Source organism: Chinchilla lanigera, unplaced genomic scaffold, assembly GCF_000276665.1.
Source record: "Chinchilla lanigera isolate Chin_1 unplaced genomic scaffold, ChiLan1.0 scaffold00059, whole genome shotgun sequence".
NCBI lineage: Eukaryota > Metazoa > Chordata > Mammalia > Rodentia > Chinchillidae > Chinchilla > Chinchilla lanigera.
In genome coordinates, this window is record NW_004955460.1 from 5814534 (window position 1) to 5840992 (window position 26459).

At 37.4% G+C, this 26459-nt stretch overlaps 1 protein-coding gene across 1 annotated transcript in view; it reads right to left on the reverse strand.

The window, feature by feature from the left end:
* The window catches only part of LOC102027950 (probable G-protein coupled receptor 141), a 56300-nt gene extending 30575 nt beyond the window's left edge, over positions 1-25725 (reverse strand). The window contains exons 1-2 of the mRNA XM_013521096.1: positions 25565-25725; positions 2838-3024 (exon numbers count right to left, since the gene is read on the reverse strand). The gene's annotated coding sequence lies outside the window, so the exon portion shown is untranslated. The remainder of the gene's footprint in view (positions 1-2837; positions 3025-25564) is intronic.
* Positions 25726-26459: the final 734 nt, after the last annotated feature.

The window sequence follows — 26459 nt, forward strand, 5'->3', positions numbered from 1 at the left end:
CTTCTTGGACTAACATGTTTATATATCTGAGAACTGTGCTTCAATACAAAAAAAAATCCTCAAAAAGTTTAAACCCATGAACATCTCATAACAAAAAGGTAGAGTTCTACCTTGTTTGCATTGATCAAAATATTATGATTTCCTCACCTGTAATATGGAACTAATAATGAGATAAATTAAGTAAGGCACCCACCACAGGGGATCAACCACTCCATACACATCAATAGTTTTCATTTCTTTTCCTCCACATTTGGAGGCCTTTGTTCTTAAAAAGAAATTTAATGAAATAAATCAATAACCAACAGTCTTTGTAATAACCCCTCCTGAAGAATTCTGGAGAGGCATCTTCCATCTTTCATGATGATAAAACTAATCCACTCTAGGCATGCTGGCACATGCTTGCAATCCCAGTACTCTGGGTGGCAGAGGCAAGAGAATCCTAAATTTGAGCCCAGCCTGAGCAGCTTAGCAAGACTGTTTCTCAAAATATAAAATAAAAATTGAGCTTCAGATGTAGCTCAGTGCCAAGGCTGTGGTTCAGTAGTCAGAACTGCAAACACAGACGCATACACACACACCTTAACCCATTCATCGAGTTCTCTGAAACTCCTACTGCTTGAGACACGGGTAAATGGGAAGGCATTGCAAACAGCTTACATCCTGTTTCTACACATCAGAGTAAGGAAGCGTGGTGTAATAGTCCTTGCTACACAAGTGGCAGATCAAAATACCACAAAGGAAAATAAACTCTTGGTTTCTTGGCCCATTATATTTACAGTACAATAAAAAGCAGAAAGTGAAGGTAATGTAAAGAAAGAAGCTGTAAGTTTTTTTCTTCCAAATTCCTTAGATAATTTTCATAGTTTGACTGCTTTTAAGACTAGTTTTACTTACTTTGTTCAAGAAGTTGTGTAACCCAAAACCAGTTACCGAAAGTCCCAAGTTGCTAGAATTTTCTATTACAAGCCTCCACACTCCAGAACCTATATGGCTGTTCAGCCTCTCTCCTTTGCTACTTTATCTTTAGGAGATTGAAATGTGAACACCCACACTTTCATCATTTCCAAATCCTCCTAGATCTTTATAGGAAAATGCATTTTTTGCTGTCTCAGTTAACTGAACCGTTTCATTAGCAAAATTGTTGACTATCACACATTTGATTACTGTGATTAAAGGCGGTAATTTAAGTGATACAGTAGAAAAATATACTGAGCCTGTTTCCTAGCTTGGTCACTTAATAGCTGTGTAAATCCTCACCTCAGCTACCTAGAGGGTAATTATAAGATGTGCCTTGCCAAACCATAAGCTCTTTCAGGGACTAAGAAGGGATTCCAGTAATGTATACTATCGACTTATCTAGCATAAAAGCTACGCTGCACTCTATCTCAAGGAAAATCTAGAAACCAAAGTGTATATGTAGAAAATAGTAGGAAAACCATCAGTTTTGTAGCTAAAATATATGTATTTGAATCCTGTTGCTATTACCATTTTGGCCTTCAACAATTTATGTAATTTCCCTGAGATTACATAACGGGGATTACACTACCAACACTGCAGTAAGCATGGGTGTGCATACATCGCTGTGGTATGATGCTTTCATTCTTTCAGGAAGATACCAAGGTGGAACGTTAGAGGAGATAGCAAGGAGATGTAAGGGATCCAGTTTAGAATCTTCTATTAGGAGGCTCTGAATACACGCTTGCAGAAATCACACAAAATATCCAGGGAGAGAATAATACTTCACTTACAGAAGTGTAAAACGGATGGGTGTTTTACAAGAGTGAATTGGATGAGCTTTAGCAGCAACTCTGAAGACAGTGCATATTTCATGCAAGGGAGCAATTGCAGATATGAGGTCTGAGAATTTGTAATTGACTAATAAGGCTCAAGGCGGACAAGCACAGCACTGGAACCACAGAAATACAAAGAAGTAATTAGAGGAGTCTAGACAGCAAAAGAAGAAAAGAAATTTTTCTATTGGCAACTAAGTTAGACAAAAAATATTATAGGTAGTCAGATAGCACTAGGCCCTCAAAGAAGCCAGTGCAAAAGATGAGATGCCTTATAACTGGGAGAGAAAGGCATCTCTGCTGTGGGCCAGACCTCAAGACAAAAGGTAAAACAAATGCACTCACATGCTTCCTAAGGATAGACATCAGGGACTGATATTCTAAACAGGTACCTGCCACCTTGAGAAACCCAGGAAGAGCCACTAACCCAACGCCCTACAGGAAAAGCCCCTATTCTGTATTCCTGTTTCCCCATATGATCTCAGTTGAATCAGTTTTACCTGAGCAATTATACCCATAATCTTATTGGTTGACCATAGTTTTTTGCCTCATGCCCACCTTGTGATTTCCCATTTTTCCCCACCTTGGACCCGCCTCATGGGGATTTGCTCTATAAAACTCCCTAGAAAATGTAGGGGTCCTTGGCAACCCATTTCAGACCACTTCTGTCTCTCTCTTGGACAGAGGCTTTCTTTCCTCCAATAAATATATTATGCTCTTAACCTCTGTTGTTCCTAAAATTTATTCTTTGATTTTAGAGAACACGAACTCCTACTGGAAATCTAGCAGGTTAAGAGTTTCTTTACCCTGTATCAAAATTTGAACAGGACCAAGCATACATGGTCACATGGAATAAAGTTTTTTTTTTATATAGTTTGTCCATAAGAAAACATTGTAAGTCAGCATCCAAATCCAGTGGCATTCTACCTGGATTGTCGTATTTGTAACAACATGTAACTAAATTAATAAACCCTGCATATATTTGTGTTAAGGGCATTATTCGTCCAATTCTTTACCATCCGTATGTACACAAGCCTACCACCTTACCACATGTGACTTTGCAGTTTCTCCCACCACAGCAGCACAATGTACTTCTGGTCTCTTGGCTTTGTATCTAGCCAGTAGAGAAATGTAGAGGTGACAGCATGGCAGTTCCAAGCTTAGGCCTTTGTGCACATTCCCTTACTTCTCCATCATTACCATGACAAAAGCATGCTGGGCTGGTCTCTGGACCCTGGAAGAAGAAGAAAGACACATGGGAGAGGCTGTTAACCCATCCAGGAGAGCCCAGCCTAGGTCTGCAAACTCCAGACTTGGGAGGAGATCTAAGAGCAACTTCCAGCCAAAGCACTGCACAGGTGCATTGAGATAAATAATTACTCTTTTATGCTACTGAGTTTTGGAATGACTTATCACATAGCACTTAGCTGGTAATAACTACTTAAACATAATGTTCTTAGGAGGTGACTTGTTTTTTACATTATTGTCTCCATCTGTTCAGACATTATCGCCAGAAGGGCAACCACTCTGTGCTGTCTTTCAGGTACCAGATTTACTTTACCATAAAAAAGGTCTTTGATTCATGACATGATACACTGACAAATTACCTAGAGAAACAAAGACAGATGGTGTGAGTAGTGAAATTCTGTGTCCAATCAAAAGCAATATTAAGTGGGCAACAGTGGTAATCGTGTCTCTTCTTTTCTTTATTTCTTTCATACACTGTAAGACCTGCCCTAACTACTCTCCATCCATATAACCCTGAGTTCCTTCACCAACCTGATTTATTGTGTCCTTAGTACATAGCACTTACTAGGGAAAATGGAGGTGAATAAGCCAGTGTTTTCAAGGGGATCATAGGCGGGATCCTTGTTACTCCTTTCCAACACCAGCCAGTTTCTCAGTCCCCTGTGATGTCCCCCCAACTCTTTTCCCTGCAACTTTTCTCTAGGGCACATTCTTTCTCCCTGGGACCTGCCCTTACTACTAATTAAATAATAGACAAGAGAGGAGGAAGATAGATCTGTGTGGAGGGTTACAAAACACTTAGAAACTGTACATTCCTAAAAATTGCTCTTATCCCAACATTCTTTCATTTTTATACAATGATGACATCTACCCTGACTTTTGGGGAATCTGTCATCTATTTTTCTCACAAAGGACGAAGTTCTTTAAACCTTCAGCACTTATGGCTGTGTTTAACCAAACTCTGAGGCTATGAGTTAAGAAAATCAGTGTGGTCTTTTGTCTTGAGCTAAAATTTGCACCTATGAGACACCTAGTTTACCAGCTCACTTTCTGTTCAAAAATATCTGAACAAATCCCAGAGGCAGTATTCCAGGCCAAGAGAGGGTTAGAGACAAGCCACAGGATTTCAGACAAAAATTGCCTCCAGCTTCTATGAGACTCACAGGAAGCTTCCTGGTGTTTGAAACAGGCTGAAATTGAGATCAATGGCTTACATTTGCCAGCAGAGGTAGAATTTTTTTTTAAAGGATTTCATTTTTCAATAGGATTTATACCAATGGAATGATTCCATCATAAAAAAAAAATTGAAGTGATGAGGACAGACCATCAAGTCTTCTCCATACTCCCTACCAGGTCAACCTACAATTTACCCATGACTTGATTGTTCCAACATTTGCTCTCAAGTAGCTCAAAGTGAGTTCATCTGTACTTTACCAAGATTGTAGAAAAGAAGCAACTTCCTATGGCTGTATGTTAGGCATCATCAAATCAGTGCCACTCAGCCAATGCACTGACTGTATTAGTATCACCGCACCTCTTGGGGAGACTCAGCAATCAGGTTTGAGCAAGTCTTTCAGGAGAGTCCTGGCCACGCCATCACCTGAGGGCCACTGATTTAGGTTACCTTGAGCCATTGTTCTCTCTAGCCTTGTTGCATCTGCCTGCAAAGTTAAAAGGTCAACTTGGATGATTTTAGGCGTCATTTGCATCTCTATGACTCCATGATTTTACTCCAAAACCGTGTCTCTTTCTTTATTTTTGTTAAATTCCTTGGTGTCACAAAGTGTAAAGGAATATTTTTGACAGCCAGATCACTTGGTGAGTTATCGCTATTTTCACCCCCTAGGATACCAATAATTATAATAATCACACTGAGCAACCATGCAGGGGGAAGAAAGGTTATACTATTACATAAATAAATAGTTATCAGTTAAAATTGTGTAAGTAGAACAGAATCACTGTCCTATTACTTACTTCCTAGTTTGGTCTAGAAGTAATAACCATCATAATAGCAATAAGCATCTGTGGCACCCAGACCACAAGCATTTATTTACATTTCCCACCAATAGGAATCAGAGTTGCCTACTAGATAAAAGAGTAAAGATTATACCTTTAAAAATATATGAGTAGACAAAGAAAGTTCTGTAACATATACGTCTTATGTGGACTGTGGACCCCAGTTCAAGAAACAAATCAAAACAGAACAGAACAAAGCATTTTTAAAAAGCCAGTGAAATCATCAGGAAAATTTAAACCTAATTCACTATTTGATATTTTCTGGGGCAAGACAGTAGTGTGGTTTTTGTTCTATCATCTTTTAGAGCTACATATGGAAATATGTACAGATTAAATGATATTCCATCCGACATTTTCTTCAAAATGATGCAGGTGGAGATGGGGGCCAGAGTCAATCAGTTCAAAGCAGCCTAGAGTGGGGTCTATGTACGGAGTATAGCTGGGTGATGGTAGCTCTCTACTGTGATGTATATTTTTAAATTTCCATAACAATATTTTAAAAGTAGTGATTTGGAAACAAAAGAATGAGAATAGAAATCATTACCCAAAAAGAAAAAAAAAAAACAAATAATGATATCAGTTAGTTATGTTTCTCTAATGAAGCACGAACCATGAACATGGTCAATACCTTCGAAGAAATGCTGGTGAAACTTTCTTCAAGGCACCAGATGTTCTCACTCTCTCTCCTAGGAGCCCTTCCTTGGCTTACCCTCTGCAGAGAAGTCTTTAGGAGCAGAGACTCCATGCTGTGAAACAAGTGCTCGGAGGAACGCTCAGCACAGGCATGCGGGCACCCAGCAGGCATTCAGCCACTGTTTGTTCACTCAGTAAAAAACACTCCCAGTGAAAAGAAGAGAAGCAAGCTGACAAACAACAGACACATTTTACTCCCTGCTGTGCTCCCTGTTCTTGTGTTCAGTGCCCACACGGAACCCTCAAAGTAAGCCTGATTGGCAGTTCCCTGTGTTTGTCTCTCTTTGCACAGGAGGAGAGATCAAGGGCAGACCGCCCTTGACGTACACTTCCTTTACTCAGATCTTCAAAGAGTTGTGTTGACAAGACAAAGTAACTGTGTCGCCAATGGTTTTCAACCATGTGAAAATTAAAACAGTGATAAGATCGTTTTCCTCTATGAAATTAATGAATCCAACTATTAGGATGATCTTCCATGCCGGCAAAGATGAAATGACATTGCTCATTAGAGCTGAAATTGCTACCTCATCTCTAGAACTCAACTTGGCAATGCGTGGCAAGTTCATTAATAGTAACTGCATTCCTTGGGATGGGAATATTTCTTCCAGGAATTATAAAGAGCAACATCAGCAACATCTGCAGAGTGCACACACACTGCACTCAAGGAAAGTTGTAATCCCCAAGTTTCATAAATTAGGCCACACCCATAGGACCTATTGATTTATTAAAATGATGCTTGCTGAGATTATTAAATAAAATAGGAAATTCCCATGACAAATAAGGAAGACAGCAATGTATATGCACTGCAATGTCCACTACATAATCTCTATGTATGTACAGCACTTACTGAAAGTAACTATGCTGAAAATGTAAGCATGGATTCCACTGAATCATGAATATTCCTCATTTTTGCTGCATACTTTTTCAATGTGTGCCACATTTCTGCAATTATAAGAATACTATTTTCACAATCGTTAACAAATATTTTTAAACATTTCATTCTTCTAACATTTCTCCACCACACAAATTTGTCCCACACTTCTTAATTTGATGATAAGGACTTTGAGAACAGAAACAGAACAAGTCGTAGATGCATTCAGAACAGGTTCTAGAGCATGCATATCTATAATTAGTTCTTACTGGCTCAGTTAAAACTATGCTTTAATAATATCTCCCTGTCAGAATCATGTAGAATATACATGGTATGATATATGAAAGAAGACTCATAAATTTTTAAATTCAGAGCTTCCTTTGTATGTAAATTATTGAGATTCCGTACCTAAACGTGTAATGTATGAAATGGAATGAAAATGGGAATCACTATTGTGAATTATTTTAATGGATACTGTAAGCAAGCACTGAGCTTTGACCTCTTATTTCTGTCTCATCCTTCTGGAGAGTCCTTACATAATGAAGCTAATGGGTATGCAAGAAGGATTTCATCTGCATGGTGGAAGACCCTGAGGAACCTCTCTGCTTTTCCCCACCAGTATCTTGAGATCATCTGTCTTCACCACTGCTCATTTCTCCAGGTCTCAGAGTATTTGCTGCTCCTTGAAACTGGCACCTGCCTTTGCCACCACCTTGATACTTCTTCCGTTCAACTGCAGAGGCAGAAATACATCTTCCAAGTACAAAATTAAATTCAAGAACAATAGTTCTCTACTTAATTAGAATGCAGGCTGCTCTGGGCCAGCTTTTTCTCCAAGGCATTTATCAGGAGACAGTTTGGAAGAAACATGGATGACACCAGAGACTAGATTGGGAGCTCAGCTCAGTGACTAAATTAGTTCCTTCCCTGGGTTTAAACAGGTATATTCATTTTGCTTCAATTCACGCACTTATAAAATTGTATACTTACATTGGGCAGGCTGCTCTGATAGGTCAAAGGAGCTCACTTGTACATACAAAGCATCTTAAAGGTCATGTCTTAGCTTAGAGGTTATGCACAATCCAAAGTTCTCTTCAATTTAAGAAATTTCTTTAGTACCTGGAAACTGCCAGGTGTAAGGAATTCACTGTATTTTGAGTGGTAGTCTGTGAATGGTAAGACAAAAATGACTGCTGGAAAGTTCTGTATCATACTGCAGAGATCTATCTCTGGGTATCAGCCCCACTGCCATCATGGTTACATTCTTAAGAACTGCACAAAGTGAATGTTTTTCCTGTCCAGATGATATTTCCTCATCAACTGAACATTTATATCTTCACCCTTTGCTCTCAACCTCTGCCTTCCTTGGTTCCCTGTCATCTTTTCTCACTCAGGCAATTGTATTGTTTTTGACTACAAAGTGTAACTGATTGACTACAAAATTTGGCTCTGGAATCCTGCCTTTATCATTCATTAACTGGGACATTATCAGCAAAGGATTTAACGTTTCCATTCTTAACATTTTCCATACCTTCAAATCAGAATAATGATAATGTTTCCTACTTTATAAAGTTGGGCTAAGTATTTTCCATACATGAGGATAATCAGTATAAAACATGTAGGACTTGGCATACAGATCACGCTCAATAAATGTCTTTGGTGATAAAAGTGATAGTGATGATGTGATTTCCAACACTTTGCTTATTATGACCATTGTACTGGGACACTCTAGTTTGCCAATAACCTTCATAAATTATACTCCCCAAACAAGAGGCATTAAAATGTTATATAACTAGGAAAACTCAGAATACAGAGGGATGCTTTTCACTGATTAGATATTATTATCTGAAATTGTCCAAAGTGTTTGCTCGCTCTAAGCCTATAGTCTCCTTTTACACAAATGAGGATGGCAAAAATACCTCACTTGTAAAATAATAAATGTGTGCAAATCATGGTTCTAAGCACCATATTTTAAAATGCTTTAGAATGGCCCTAGAAACAGTAAACACTGATTTGTTTAAGGCATGAGAGATTCTCAGAGTTGCGGGGTGCAGTTGGTGCCCTCAGGGGTGATGGTTTTTTTATGGACACAGTGTCTGGTGTTACCTGGCCACTCAGAAATCCCTCACAGTTCTGACCACAGCTGTCTGGATCCACCACCAAACCTTTTAACAGAAAAGGGGTAGAGGAAAAGGAGAAGAGAGATGCAGAAACATAGGAAGGGAAGAGAAAGAGGAAGAGGCAAAAGAGTGAAAGAGAAGAGGGGCACACACCAGGTGGGGGAATGGTTGAGGGAGCAATTGGAAAGCCACCCTCATTAGAAAAGGGTCTCTTCTTTCATGCATTTCCAGCCTCTTTGCAGAAGTTGATGATCAATCACTGAGATTTCTATAAAAAGAAAAAAAGTCCTACAACATTTACACGGCCACTTGCTAACAAGAGAGGCAATGGTGTGGAGAACAGAGAACGTGTACTTTACTATCAGACATATTTTACTTGTTTTTGCAGTCACATTTTCATGACACCCATCATTAAACCTCTCCATTTGAATAAAACATTCATCTGAGTTTCTGACAAATGTACCCTTTTATTCACAGGACTAGAATCTTCTCGTTATGGCTTGCATCTAGATATCCCCCTAAAACCTCATGCAGTCATAGGCGGAGGTTTTTCAGAGGTGACTGCATCTAGAGTGCGTGATTGATTCATGGTACAATACTAGGATTAAGGTGCTAGAATTGAGGGTGTGAGTGATACTTACCCTAAGTAGCTTGGATAAGATATAACAGATAGAAAGAGCTGCAGTTATCTCTTGCTTGTTTTGCTATCTTCTGCCCACTATGAAATGTTTCTCCTCTGCAGTCTCTGTCTGCCAGGCCACCCTGCCTTGGAGCCAGTTGATTATGGACTGAAATCTCTACGAACTGAGCTAAATAAACCTTTCCCTCTTTAATTTTGGGTGTCGGTTATTTGGCCTCAGCAATGAGAAAAAAGTAACTAACATATTTCTTATGGATTCTTTGAGAAAAAAGTAACTAAAGCACTTCTTATGGATTCTCTTTGCTATTGATTTGTAAATTTTTGAGCACTGCTGAAAAGTTAAAGAAACTATGAGAGGAAAGAAGAAATTCCTACTTCCTCCTGGTTCTTACAAAAATCTAGAGCATTGAAAAGCGTTCTTTCCACCAAGAAAGCTTAATTTCTGGCTAAATGCGGATAAATGCTTTAGCAAGCATTTCAGTGTTCCAAGTTTCCTAATTAGCCCACATTCATAGTAGCTCTGGATTTCATAAGTTCACCTATCACAAAGCAGCAGTTCTCAACCTATAATTAGATTTGCACCATCTCCCCCTTCTTTTTATCCCCTGGAATCCTTGGCCACAGATCATGGGATTAGAAGCTCCCAATAGTAAGAGGTAACACAGTGGTCGCAGTGGTGGAATTGAAGTGGGGCTATTATTTTTCCTGTGTTAACAACATGCAGGCCAGAGAGATTCAAGGGAAATGAGACTCCAAGTGGGTTTCAGGATTCTTCTAAATCACGTTGCATACACAAGCAGCTGCAGTCTTTGCTGGTAGTTTCCAGAGATCTAGGCATATCCTGATTTTCGAAGCAGGAGCCTCAAACTTTCCTAATCCTTTCTCTCTCCCCTTCCAGTGCTGCCATAGCCTCTGAGGCCCTATGAGAGAGCCCTTCCTATGTGAAACACCTAGAGTAGTTTTGATTTCTCAGGACTCCTGGAGGATGCATCAAACCCACACTGCCTGGGTACCTGTTGCCTGTGCACGGTTCTCACCTCTGGCAATGGGACCGCACCATCCATATTTCCAATGGGCATCCAAAGTATCCACCATCCCACTCTCAAACTTGAATTCCCAGGCTTAGACTTTGGTCCCCTTTTTTGTCACACATTCATCTCACTGCAAATCAGGTTTATGAAATATTTTCCCTCGATCTGTTTTCCCAACATAGGAGGAGAGGTCAGGACAAGCAATTTCCAATGTAAGGAACCTGGGTTGGGGATGTGCCTTCCTGAGGACAATGAACGCAAGCCAGAATCTACCATTTATATCACACTCTCCAGATTTATTTCTCTACATAGGTTACATAAATAAAATTACAAACACATGTAGAATGCATTTTTCTTTTTTTGTTTGTTTGATTTTTTTCCCCCCGGTACTGAGAATCGAATTCACGACCTTGTACTTGCCAGGCAGGTGCTGTGCCACTGAGCTAAATCCCCAGTCCCTAGAATGCATTTTTAAAGATGAATTTATATAAGTAATTCAAAGGCTTTCTTAGTGATGTGAATTTTTGAGGTGTGTCTGGGGAGCTAAGCAACATTCTGAATGGAGATCTCCAGTGGTATCTGAAGAAGCTTAGATCTCAGACACCCAAGAATATCAAAATCTGTGGATGTTCATGTCTTTTATAAAATGTTATAACATTTGCATATAAATGCACATCTCCCATGTTTCATTGTTCCTAGATGACTCACAATGCCTACAACAATGTAAATGCTATGTAAATAGCTGTTGTACTGTATAGCTTATGGGATAAATGAGAAGGAAAATGTCAATAGAAAACAAAAGTTCAGTACTATTTTTTTTCTCAATTGGGTCCAAGAATGCAACACTTATGATTATGAATGGTCAATTGTATTATTTTCTTTGGAAACATGTCCTACAAACACAAAAATGACTGAATTCAAAGAAACTTTCATTACTGATCCTGTCCCCAACTTATGGACTGCTGATCTGAAATTGGTAAAGATTTCTGAAGTTACAGATGGAGGTCTTTTACTGTGTTCAGAGCTTTAACAGAATGTTCGGTGTATAACATTTCTTAAATTGCTTAAGCTACCAAGTATCTAAACATTATTAAAGTAATAGCCAGCTATACATCTATTTATTCTTTATTTAATGTTATAAGAGTGGCCATTCTTACAAGGTACTGAACTTGTCACTGAGAATGTAATGATAACTTCCTCAGATAAGGAACTTACAGTACAATATAAGAATTGCAGATTTAGCTCATTGGCACAGCTCCTGCTTGGCGAGTGCAAGGTCATGAGTTCAATTCCCAGTACTGGAAAAAAAACAAAACAAAAAAAAGTGCAGACCTCAATTCACAATAGAAAGTACCTTAAAATTCTGAATATCTTTTTAAACTTTAACAGTTCTGAGGATCAAACCTAGGGCCTTGTGCTCGCTGTGGTATATTGCCAGACAATAAATATCTTAAAATCTATGAATGAATTAGAAATAAGCACAAAATCTTGTGAGAAAAAAAATACTTCTATAAAGCATAATCTAGAAAGATAAGTTGGTAACGAAATACTGAGAGCAGTGGCTGCCCTGTGGTTATTTGTCAATGTTGTGGACCTTGAGATGTCATGCTAATAGTTCAGTGTTCACAGGATACAGCAGACCAAGCCAGGGCTCCAGATACTGTAGGTCAGATGATAATCAACCACACAAAGACAGGACCAAGCAAAAGAACTGGAGAAATCCCACTACAGACAGAGACATGATATCTGCTTTAGCTTTTTGAGAAAGGGAAATAAATTCTCCCCAATCAATTCATAACCACAATCTAGCCCCCTAGAGTTTAGAGAAATGAATCTGTATTATCAGTGATCCCTTAAAATTCCACGCTGAAAATTTACTTTGACATGGCTCAGGGTATCTGGATATCTGGCAGAAGGCACCTGGCAGAAGAAAATACCAATGCAAATGTGAATATATAAAAAAATAAAAGGTTATACTTAAAGTAAATAATTTTTTCAATGACCAGGCATTTTGAAAAATACCAAAAGTTACTTTTGGAAAATTATATTTTTGAAGTTGAAAAAATACACCAATAGAACTGGAACCTCAAAGGACATATTAGAAAAACAAACTACAAATTGGTAGACTGCAAGACAGAGATGAAAAGATTGTTCAGAAAGAAACCCAGAAAGAAAAATAAAAGCAAACATGCAGTACAAATTTCTTAACACTATACACATGCTGTGTTTTCACTTATAATTCTCACAACATTCTCACGATACAGACACTGTTATTTTCCCATTTTATGGAAAAGGACACAGGCACAGAGAAGTTAAGCAGCTCGCTTAAAGTTACACAGCTACAAAGAGATGGATCCAGGTTTTCACCCCAGAGCCTGGCTTCAGTTTTGCTTCTTAACATCAGTGCTAAGTTCCTGTCAAGAAAATAGAAATCACAAAAGGGAAGCAGAGGTGGAGGTTAAATTTGGTAGAATAGATGATATATATAGAGAAAACTGAGATGATTTTTTGAGAAATGATGGCTGAGAATTTTCTAGTATTGATGAAAAACATCAATCATCAGATTCAGTAAGGTCAAAAATGCTCAAAGCAGAATGAATAAAAAGAGATCATACCCACACACAGCAGAGTGAAACTGCAGAATCCTAAAGAAGAAGAAAAGCTGATCATAAAGGCAGCTTGTTAGAGATCTCTACAAAGAAAATCCTGTCACACAGACGTAGTTTGTTACAAGCAGTGTGGAGGTCAGGAGAGAGTAGTCTATTATCTTAGGAATAATGAGTAAGAATAACCATCCTACCTATGGTGGGTACCCAGCAGCATTAACTTTCGAGAATGTGGGCACAGACTGTTATGCAAACAAAACCTGAAGAAGAATAACACAGCCTGCCCGTACAGAAGGAATACACAGACAATACTTTTAAGACAAAAGGAAAGTTACACAAGAAGTTATAAAGGAAAAAATGTTACTCAAAGAACTATAAACGTATGGGTAAATCTAGACAGATTTTTTTTCATAAATCAACAATAATAATATCTACTTTAAAGGGCTAAAATACAGTACTAAAATACTGGACAATTATGTTGTATAACATGAGAGAAAGTTTTTTTAACGTGTTCATTGTTTAGAAAGACTGTTCAACTTCAGAATCTTTAACTTAATATGGAATTTCCTATTTATTTGGTAGAACTAAAGCAATACGAATAGAGCATATTTCTTCTTATCTAGTAAGGCCAAAGAATGAAGAAACCCTAAGATCGGTTAATCCAAAAGAAGGAAAATGAAGGAAAGAAAAGAGGAAGAAGTAAGAGAAAGAAGAAAGAAGGGAAGAAGCAGGGGGGAGGAAAAGTGGGGAAATGAAATCTGCAAAAATGTACACAGAAAGCAAAAATTGAAAGGTAGAAATGAACTCACATTGTATCAGTAAAAAAATCTATGGACCAAATTCTAAGTGTTTTACAAAAAGAATATTTGACTTTATGTTCAAAATTCAATTAGAAGTTCATTATTTAAAAACATCTTACACGCAAAGACATAGAAAGTTTAAAATGAAAAAAGTACATTAGAAACTATACCGGGAAAATATAAAGAAATAAAAAGAACCCAGACAAACAAGCAAAAGTAATTGGTATATTTCTATTCTCCTTTCAAAACAGATCTTAACACAAGACAACTGCTGTTATAAAAACAAGTAAGGCTTGTTGTGAAAGAGATGGAAACTGCAGCAAATTCATCTCAGAAAGGTCAGAGGAACAATTCAAAGAAGTTTCAGGAAAGAAAAAGAAAGCAGTGAATATTTGACTAATGTTTCCTGAACATCCGCCTATTCCTGGGCCTAACTTAGGCGATTTCTTTGCATTTTGATCATTATGACAACTCTATAATATGAATTACTGTCTTCTGGTGAAATAGTTCATGTAAAAGCTCATAGGTGGCAACATTTGGAATGTACTTATTCTTTAAAATATTATTTAACATTTATCTGAAATTCAAATTTCATAGAAGTCCTTTATTTTTGTTTTCTTAGTCTCTCCACTCTAGCCAAGCAGTGAGAAAAATAAGGTAGAACTGAGCTGAGATATAATGGTGCTTCCCAAAGCTCTGCCCTTGGGTCATGGAACAAGTTTCTCTTCCATTCCTCTACTAACAAAATAGGAAAAATATTCATAAATTATCTTCTTCCATGTTCCATTTGCAGCACTTGGAAGCCGAGTTTTTTCTTGCTACTTCACAATATATCTTGATATTTATTACCGCAAAATGAGCAAATGGGACTCGTAGGAGTATATTCTGTACCACACTGCCCCATTACAAAGACAGTTCTATGCATCATGGGGTCTAGGTTTGCTTTGCATCATAAGCCAGTGACACAAAGCCTAGCCAGCTGGAAAAATGAAGTATTCGGGTTCAGATTAATCAAAGATTTCCCAGGGGAGGCAAGTTCTAAGCTAAACTGGGTGGTAGGAAAAAAGCATAGGTTGGAGTCTTCTAATAGAAAAGTGAGATACCGCCCAAAGGTAAATTAAAGACTGGAAGTTTCATGATGTGGTTTAATCCCATCTTGTACACATAATACATTTGTGGGATTGTTGGAAGAGTTTCTATATTTATCCATAAAAAAGTAGGAGCTGGGCTTACAGTAAAAAGTAATGTATAAATTATAAGATTGAAGATTATTTTAATTAATTAGCTTGAAAAATACCACTGTGCAATACTTAACTATAAATTGTAAAATGCACATGTTCCAGTTAGCCATATATTAGCCATATATGCTGGTATTGGATTTCCTGAAGATTAGCAGATTCTAATGGAAAATTCTTCCTGATAGAGCACTAGCACGACATTTGGTCAGAGAAGTTCAGAGTGAATATCTCCAATATGCCTCACCTCGTGTTCCCACCCTCAGGTCACAGGGAAGGCTGCCTGTCTTCAGCTGGGACATTATGCTCTCCTTATGAAATAGGAATCTACAAAAAGGGAGTTGTGAGGCTAGACATACATTATTCCTCTAGTGCTTTGGCACTGAATTCCAATTTCCATATTCAGAAAGTTGAGATGTAACAAAATACACTCTACACCAAATTTATTCTGCTCATGTCATCTTCCTTTCATGTCTGTCTCAAGATCTTCTCATGCGAAAACCATCCATCAATTCAATAATTTATTAAAATCCAGGCATAAGGAGCAGTGTAAAGGACAGGAGTTTAACTCAGTCTCTAGGTAACTGAGAAGTTTCTCAAACTCTCACAGTTCAGTTTAGCTGACATGATGGATCCTTTAAGGAATAATGAAAGAAAAAGGCTAAGCATAGTGCCTAATACACCAAAACTCAGACAATTGCTAGACTGGGCCTCTGGCCTCTAAAGCTCCAGCAGCTCTCATGATACAGGACTGCAGAAGCAAATGGCATGAGAACCATTCTGATTTCCTGTCAAGCTTGAAACTAGCAATTTATGAAAAGCAAATAAATAAGCACATGAACAAATAAAAGCCTATAAAATTTATATTTATGCACTCTGATTATTTATACTTATAATTTACATATATTTAATTATTCAAACCTTCTTTAAATTTCTAAAATGTTTTTTAAAATCCATCTTGATTTTGAGCTTCTGGTTACTTAAACTCTAGATCAAGAGTTTGCAAACTAGAATTCAAGCACCAAACTCCATCTGCTGCCTGATTTTACAAATAAAATTTTATTAGAGCACAATCTCACCCATTTGATCCATGGATGCTTTCTTGCTCCATTGGAAATTGTGTAGGACAGATTATATATACATGGAACATGGACACTGAAGGGAAGAAAGTGTCACAGATACAGAGAGAGAGACAGAGAAAGAGAGAGGCAGAGAGAGAGAGAGAGAGAGAGAAAGAGAGAGAGAGAGAGAGAGAGAGAGAGAGAGAGAGAGAGAAAGATAGGGACTGTATGATCCCTAAAGCCCAAAAACATTTTCTTTCTGATTTTTTCCCAAAGAAATCAATCCTTGGTTATAGATCAAAGTATTTTTTTCTGTTGTAAGTAAAGTAAAAGGCAATCCATTTCCAGTGAATGGTGGGAATTCATTTAGAAGCTTTTCTTGTAAAAAAAAAAAAAAAAAAAATCAGCTACATCTGGCTTCAAATCCTACTTCATTCAGGTTATGCACCCGTAAGATTGTTGGAGAAATAAAAGCTTAGCTTGTTGGACACAATAAGTGCTCAATAAATATTCAGTCTTTCAAAAATCAAAAGAATGTCTGTTTTTTGCCTGCATCTGCTTCAATTTGGATGTGACAAAAAGAAAAGGCCAAAGGCTCTAATAAGATCACTCTAAGGCCATAATAATGTGAGGTTAAACAAAGTCATTGTGTAATTTTGTCTGAGCATAGATAAAAACAATGTTCCCGGGCATCCATTAAATATCAAAATCTCCCTTTCTTGGTTAAAATTAGTGATTGCTATTTCTTTACTTAATCATAAAAGCGTCTCTGTTTTCCGACAGCATCCAGTACAGAGTGAACACTTACTTAGTCACCAACCAAACCCCCAATCGGACAGTAGATAGTTTGTAGCACCCGCTCACTGAGATCCCCATGGTCCCCAGTGGTGTGAGTTCTCCCTCCCTGCAACCAGTAAACAACCTCACCTGTTCAAATACTGGTGTCTTCTAATGAATGATACTGATGGATGGAAGGTGCGAGGTTGATAGTTTTAGCTTAATTGTACTTGTGGGTATTAAAATAAGCAGTACAAGGTGGTAGGAAGGAAGAAAAATACTCACTATTGAATAATACTATGTCCTAGGTACTTTTCATATTTTATTCCTTTTATGTTTTCCTCAGTGATAATAAGTGCATTTCCTTATTTATTTACATGTTTAAGCTCACCCTCTAACATTTTACAAGCTGGTGAACACTGACAAATTACTTCTCCCACAGAACTATAATCACACGTATCCAGACAGTCTAAACATATGAACTAACATTAGATTCAATTGAAATAACATTAATATACATTGCCATTCTATCAATTACATAATAAAACAAATGATCAAGCATCAGAATATTAAGTTACACAGCTCGAGACATATAGAATATTAGATGCCTATTCAATTCATAGACCTCCACTTCTTCTTTTCTTTCTTTTTTTATTGCAAAAGGCTGAGAAGAGAAGGGAAAACAACCACACTTCAAACAAAAATAATTTGGTAAACAACTGCACAGAAGTATGGAAAAAATTACAAAAATATCAGAAACATGATGCTTAAGAGTTATTTTAGCTACAATAACAAAACATCTGTACATTTAAAAAAATATTTGTTAAAGAGTATATTCCACATGTTCTTCATGAAACAAAGGGTAACATCTTCCTAAAAATATTTAACAGTCCTATCCCATTCTTTTTTAAGCCCTGTTCCTTTTGATTATTATAATTCTCATGAGTTAGATATCACAATCACTTTTCCTTATAAAGATGCTGAGGCTTGGTGGAGCTCAAAGTAGGCACATATCTGGGATAGAGCAAGGCATGTCTGCTTCTTGGGAGTAAATGATACCCTTATCTTCTTACAAAGAAAGTGTAAGTAATACAAACTGACTAGCCCAATGTCCCATGAAATATATAATTCCTTTGTGTATAACAAAATGCTGGGCCCTGGCACTAGGATGCAAAGGTCTTCTTTATGGATGTCTTATAAGCATCTCTATACCTCTTTCTTTCAGATATAAACCTTCAAAGAGCTGTTAGTTGGATCGTTGGTGTTAGCACTTAATATCCAAGGTGAAGAATACAGACTAAGAAAGAATCAACCATCTACCCACTAGTCTTCAGGATTCCCTGAGAAGACTGGCCAAAGCACAAATGCCCACAGGCTCATCACAGCCCTCTGGATCATAATTCATGTGAGGTCCTTTAATTTGGTGCTGATAAGTGGGTCAGGTGATTCTGATATAAACTTACCTGGAGATTCATTGTCTTACTATTAGGCAGATAACAAGACAAAAGGATCAAAAGAACATGCGAGCTCAATTATAGTTAAACAAACAAACAAAGGCCTCATTACATATATTGGTAATTGTCTAATAGATCTCACACCAAAATTGTCCCTACACAACTTAATGAACTCTGCAAGTCACACAGTGTTCATAGCTGCACTGCATGTTCAGTTAAAACTTTGAGGTCATTTCTTCTTCAAAACAGTCCATCAAAGCCTCAGTACTCCTGGCTGCTACAGCCAATGACCCAGTGATGACAAAAACAAAACAAAAATTCATTTCAAGATCTATTCACAGCACCCACATTAAAACTAAGACCTGGCTTACATTAAAAACTTTCTCCCTTAAGTTTCTTTTGAAGATATTTTATATGATTAAATCCTCAGAGACAATAGTTCACTTTAGAGAAAATACCATCTATACAGAATAAAAAAGACATTTTACAAGTAAAATACAGAATTTCCAAGGTAACTATTAAAAGGAAATATCCATAGGCATCTTCACCAAGGAAACAGTAATAACTAGTGTGGTTCCTAAGGCTTGGGAGTTACTGTCCTATATATAAAAAGAAGTCCAAACTGCCTTTCTGAGTGACTGCCATCTTGGCTTTTGCCCACCCTGTCCCTTTTGCTTTGCGCTATTTTTTCTTTACAATATATTCTGCATTTATTTTCATAGCGCTCTTTTTGTCTTGACTGAATTCTTTTCATCAAGAACACAAGGACTCAAGGAACTCTTCTGCTAGCTCGCTAACATTACTGTATCTGACAGTCAGGTTCTCTGCAGTTTGTTGAAATATTATCCACACATCAAGACTCAGAGTCTTAACCTTCTGGTGGACCCATGTTTTTTCCCACCTTTACCGACTTCCCTCCTCCACAGTTCTCAAGGTCTGCCCTTGACTACTCATGCCTGGGGGGGGGTGGGACTTCAGAATTCACCCTCCTGATGTGCAAGACAAGCCAGGAACCTTGAGGCTTCAGCTCCTTGTTTGTAACAGACAAAAACTGGTGTCAAACCGGGCCAGGGACAAAGCTTCCCTGTTATAATTCAACTCACTTGTTCTTCTGGAAAGCAATTTGCATTCTTGATAAAAGGTTTTAAATTGATGGTTTTCAGATGTCTTACTCGTGTTAAGATCTAGTGTAGAAAAGTAGCTACAAAGCTAGCTACCCACTCAGCCACTTGGCTAATGATATTTACTGGACATTCTTCATATTTATACTCATAAAGTTATACTAATAAACTTTAGTCAGACAAAGATATCTGAACATTCTTTTTTTGTAAATGTCTTTGCTAAGGACAAATATTTTTTTGTGTGTGTGTGGTTTTTGGTTTTTCTCCGGTACCAAGAACCGAACTCACGACCTTGCGCTTGCCAGGCAGGCGCTTTGCCACTGAGCTAAATCCCCAGCCCCAAGGGGAAATATTTGAACTGGCTTGTCCTAGGATCTTTTCCCATGAAGAAAATTTGACACTAAACATGAAATTTCTCTTAATTAAAATTTCTGGAAGGAAAATTAAATAAGAATGATTATACCTACCTCTTCTTTAAAAACTATAATGCATTTAGCAATGTACAATTTTCATAATGATGTATGGTCTACACATTTGTTTTACATGTATAAATTATGTCCTTTCAACAGGATTATAATCTCCTAGAATGCATGTTGTACAAAATTTTTTAATATGTTTATTTATCCATTTATACACTTATCTATATCACTTCACCTTAAAGAATGAAGTAGATATAATAATCCCTGTTTTACTATTGAACATTATTTTTCCTGAATCTCAAAAAAAACCTAAATGCATTGATGTCAGATTTGCTTTTTAGGAAGATATTTTAAATAGGCCCATTCCACAGTTTCTCTTGATAGAGATGTTTATGGGATAAGTTATATATACATGGAATATGAATTTGAAAAAGGGAAAAAGAGAAATAGAGTCTCAAATAAATGTGACGATTATTTAAATTGTTTAAAAATTTGTATCTCATGTTTAAACTTCTATGCTGGATGATTGTATAAAATAAAGACTGTGCTCAGGCCTAGAGAAACTCCCTCTAGACTACAAGGAGATGAAAACCAAAAGATTAGGCCTGCACTAGAATCATCTCTTGTACAAGGCAGTGGAGAAGGGTCATGTGAGCACTACTGTGCTGAAAGGCAGACAAGAATAATTGTATCTACCTATATCAAGGGTCTTTGTGCTGGGTCTGATGATTTGGAGCCCCAGAAAAGAAAATGAAGTGGTTACATGGTAGGCATCCATAGGGACATGTTGAAGGAGAAGATTTACAATGTCTGCCTGCAGGGCAGCGGGTTGGAGAATAGTGGGAGATAATATGTGAAAATAATATGTCCAATGGGGTGTTCTCACACCAGCTTCCAATTTTTCCACACCAGACATAGCTAGAAACAGAAAATATGTGTAATTTTTATTCATATGATTCCAAGAAGACATACAGAATTTGTCTTTATACAACAGAACAAATATTACAAGAACTCACTTATACAGAGGATCTAAGGTAGTCAAGTTCATAGACTGAAAATAGAATAGAGAATTCCAGGGGCCCAAGGAATGAGAAAACAGAAATGATTGCTTAATACATTAAGTTTCATTATGAGATGGTAAAAACATTCTGGAAATGAATGATAATGGCAGTTCCAAAACAAAATGAATGTGCTTAAGCTACTGAATTATATGCAAGAAGGTTTGAAATAGTAATTTTTATGTACAAGGTATGATCAAAATACACACTGAATGCTTAAGTCTTAAAAGCTTATTACAGTAAAGGACACTTTACCATTAATGCCCTTCAAAATCTTCCCTCTCATTTTGAAAACACTTATCCCATCATTCTAACAGCTTCTGAAGCAGTTCTTGGAGTCCTTTCTTGTGAGTATCTTTAGTTACACAGCCCTTAGTGTCCTGAAACAATTCAAAATGTGTACCTTTCATGGTCATTTTGACTTTGAGAGACAACCAGAGTTGCACAGTGCCAGATCCTGTGAATAAGATTTTTAGAACACTTCCTTTCCCCTGAATGGCCCTCAGCAGCAGTATTCACTGGATTTTTGATCATACCTCGTAAAGACACTCATGAAAGATGACTTCCAGAACTGCTTCAGACAATGGTAAGAATAATGGGATAAGTGTATTTGAACCAAGGGAGAATATTTTGATTGGGACACATGGCAATAGGTCTTTTACTATAATAAACTTAAACATGCAGTATATTTTTATCACACCTCATATTTTGCTGCAAAAGTAATAAAAATGGGACAGAAAAAGGAACTTTATCTTCAAGATAGACCCTCTCTTTAAGGAAGAAAGGATGACTTTGTGAGACTTTTAGTGGTGGAATGGATGATGAGTTCCATTTGTAATACTGGAACTCCTTCAGACCTACAGAGACTGTCTTTCTACATAATGTCAGAGATGACTGTGAAATGAGCTGGTTTCTGACGTCCTCCAGCTGAGACTTCCCATGTCAGGGTGATGGGCAAAACTTGAAATCTTTTAAGCCAAGACCAGAAGGAAAGAAGACTCCTGACCAGGACTCTGAGTAAGTCTCAGCAGCATGGCCTCAGGTCAGGTCTAAAATGGAAGCTGGGCCTTCCAGAAAGAAACAGCACTGATACCTCTAGGAGCTTTTTCTAACTTCGAGTTTTATTTTCTGTCTACTACACTGTAATTATTTTCAGTTCTTTTCAGGTACTCGACACCTGAAGGTCCAGGTCCTTCAAAGTCCAGCAGACTGCAGCCCATGGGGGCCCCCTCGATGTAATAAATAGTGTTTTTATCGGATCCTAACAATGCCTATTAACTGATGGATTGTCCGTGGCTCTTTTCTCACCATAACTGTGAAGCTGATTAGTTGCAACAAAGATTGTGTGGCTCCAAAGCTTCAAAGATCTACAATATGGTCCTTTAAGAAGCTTATAGGAAATAAAAAAAAAAAACATGCCGCAGATATTGATCAGCGATGTTTGAGAAGGGGTTGGAGGGGCATCGGGTGTCTTTTGCAGTAAAGTTTAGCAGAGAAGTGCAGAAGTCATTGGAAGGGAGACAGCACTCAGGACAGGAGTCAGAGCGAGAGGGACACCAGCTACCCATCCTGGACCTGTAGAATCCACAAGCACTGCCCAGGGAGTTTCTGAAATCCTCGGGGAGGGACTCAGCTTCCTGTCACCACCTCAGTGAGACCCTGGAGCATGATTAAGAATATGAGGTCCCATTAATGAGAATTTTGGTCTTTGGACTACGTCTGAGATTTATCTCCCGCGGAAGGAGACCCAGGCTCATATCTTCAGTATAACCACTAACCCTGTGAACAAAGGGTGCTATTTAATGTAGAGGATATTTCACTTACTCTAAGGAAAATTCTATCTCAACGTAAACATTTCATTGCTATTTCCCCAATAGCTTCTGGGTCGGGGGTTTTGAGGGTGGGGAGGCATAGAGGTGACCTGAACTTTTTTAAGGAGGTTACAGGCATACCACCAGATACATTCAGGACTGTGTAGGATTTGTGTTAACATTTCCTAAAGCTTTCAAATCTTAACATTTAAACTTCCCCTGAGAAATGAAGGAGCCGTACGCTAGCTACTATAGTTTTTCTTTTGTTTTGAAATGGGATCGTGCCTCAAAAGAGAAGAGACATTCCCCTGTTCTGTGAGGAAACTGGGAAATCCCAGACTCTGAGTGTGGCACCCACAATGGGCAGAGGACATAGCTCAGTCCGAACTTTTTTAGCAAGGAGTGGCACAGTGCCCTTGATTCTATGTGGCCAGACTGTTCAGACAATCCTACCTTTTTGTATCATGCATTCGCTGTACATCCTCCAACAAACTCAGAGAAGAGCTGAAGAGCTCAGATAAAGAAGGCAATTAACAAAACTTCACTCTGTAGTCACCCATTCCAGAAGTAGGTTGCCAGCAGCTTTGTGAGACTCCTCTCTAATGTGAGTCAACTTCAACAAATGTCATTCTTTTTCGAAAGTGACTTAATCCTCAAGACCTACAATCATCAGTTAACCAAGAATTTTGAAATCCCCATTACATCAAAATTTAAAAAGAAAAGCCATCTTTGAGCTTAGCAATCACAATTTTTAGAACATTTGGGGTTCTAAATTTTCAGGATCTATCGCACATAATCTCAGCTTTGATGTCTTTATCTTTTCATTCATTCACATATCTATTGTAAAGATGTTGGATATTTACTGTGTTCCAAATACTGTTCTAGAATAGAAAGTTGAAGGCTGGGGATTTAACTCAGCTGCACAGCGCCTGCCCGGCAAGCACAAGGTTGTGAGTTCGATTCCCGGTATCAAAAAAAAAAAAAAAAATATATATATATATATATATATATATATATATATATATATATAATACAAAGTAGGAAAGGCATAAATCCTGCGTTAAGCAGATCACATTCTTATAAAAAAGATTATTCTTTTATATTGTTGGATTTTGATTGTCATGAAAGATACCACTGACTTCCAAAATAAGGTGGGATGATAAGAAAATCTGGCATATATTGTCACATAACTTATGAGCTAACTTTGAAAATAACTTGCAAAATAATATTTTGGAAGCATTTGATCAATGAAGTTTTTCTCAAGGTTATTTGAAGGTCATCATTGATTTGCACATATTCTAACATTTTACAAAATATTTTGATACATTATTTTCGTTACAACATTGATACTTCTTAGAGTGCTAGCACAAAGTATTATACATAGAAGACATCAACAAACATTTCACAGGCACACTTTACACTTCAGAATTCAGCTAGTCTTGTATATTTCACCATAGTTAGATTCATAACCACTTTAAAAATCTAATGAAATCTGTGTCTATTTCTCCCATTTAAAAAGCACATGTATTTACATATACTCAAACTGAGAGTGATCCTGTTGAGCAAGTCTGACTTGTTCTGTCTTTGATTTTACAGTATTGAAAATCAGTGCATAGGACAGTCATTGGGAAATAATGGCCCCTAAACTAAATTCAGGTCATGATTTATTTTGGTTGAGTCTGTGAAAACTAAGACTAGATTTTATATGTTTAAATGATTGCATTTTAAATAGTTATATAAGTATTCATGTGTCATCTTCAGTTTTACTCCTTACCCTACAATGACTGAAATATTTGCTATCTAGCCCTTAAGAGAAGCTTGCCAAGCTTTTGTTTGAAGGTAGTAAGCTAATAGTACCCAAAGTATGCTAAGCATGGTGGTGCATGCCTATAATCCCAGCACTCAGGCAGCTGAGGCAGGAAGATCATTTCAGGTTCAAGACCAGCCTGGGCTACAAAGTGAGCTCAAGGCCAGCCTGAAGTGCATAGCGAGACCCTGTTGCAAAAAAGACAAAAAAAGAGTACTTGAAGTATTCATCCAGTTACTAGAATGGGACTAACATTTACATCACTTGATTTTTCATCCATATTTCTTTCAGTTACTCCCATTGATTGATTAGCAGAGGGACAAACTGATTGATTGGTTTAACCCCAATATAAATAAAAATAATTACAGAAATTCTTCACAAATATTTTTTCTGATAAATAATTACACAGTTGCGTAGGAAGCTGAAGTTGGGTGAACTCATGATGTACCAAAAACCATTCTATCAAGAAATAAGAATAAGTTCTTAAATTCGTGTTGTGCGATCACTGATTTATTTTTTTTTAAATTTTGTATGGTATTTCACCCCACATATTTAAAGCATACTGATTCCTATAAATAAGAAATAATAGTGTAACAGAAATGATACTTAAAACACGATTGTTTGAGCAAATGTTGGTCTTGATTTTCATGTGAATTTTAAAAGGCATTGTCACATTCTCCCTGTCATGCAGTACTTTAAAAATGGAATGGAAAAAATGGATGTCTGTTTGTTAATATGTTTTCCTTCTTTTATTTTTAAAATAAATTTTTTAAGAAGCAAAAAAAAATGGAATGGAAAGAATTATAATAACCATTATTGCCTATGCCATTTTCAATACACTTCTTCAAACACTTCTAAGTACACCTTCAGGGAGAGAAGAACAATTCTTTTGTATGGTGGAAGAGTTGTGGTCACAGTAAATAGACGTGCTTTTTATAGCAAGCGCCTCTGAAGATGCCTACTTTCTGCATCAGACTCATTTACCTGCCCAATCTTTTGCACTTACCTTGGAGAGTTGGATGCCTCAGGGTGAGGTGCAGAGATGGGCTACCTGCCCAACTTCCAAAAAGGATTCTTTCAAACCTCAGTGCTGATGTGACACCAGAATATTCTACATGAGTTCATCAGGGCCCTGGAGAGCTCAGCAGACAGAAGGAAGCTGGGGAGTTCTAAGTTCCTCCAAGTGTCAACAGATTGTAAAACCTCAAAACCATTTCAGCACACTAGCTCAGAATGGCCAACCTCTTGAAGACCAAGTTACAAAATGACAGTAAGACCAAGTGTGAAGAAATATGTATAAAGGTTTTGCCACTATGCTGAGTCAAATATTTTATTTGAATTAATTTATTTTACTTGAATTAATTTATTAGTTTGAATTATTTATTTTATTACTAATCATCTTCCTGCCTCCCCCTCTGTAAAATATGGGGGATAGTATTATTTTTAAAATGGGAGATAAACTGTGTATTTGTGTACTGCTTACATTATTTACAGAATTATGCTATACTGCACCAGTGACCTAAAGTTTCTTTTTTTATAATTTTGGTGGCTAGCACTTGTATTAACTTTTTTTTTGTAGTACTTGAAATCGAATCTAGCACCTTTGCACTGAGCTACATCCCCAGCCTTCCCATGCATGCACACATGCACGTACACACACACACACACACACACGCACACACACACACACACAAAAAGATTCTTTCTCTTTCTAAAATTTTGAGATCGGGTCTTCCTAAATCACTAAATTCCCCAGGCTAGGTTAGAACTTCCAATCCTTCTGCCTCAGACTCCCAGCATTTTGTGATTACAGGCATGCACCACCAAGCACAGTTTGAGTTTTCTTAGCATATAGCACTGACTAAAATATGACACTATAATCATCTCATTTAATTAGAATT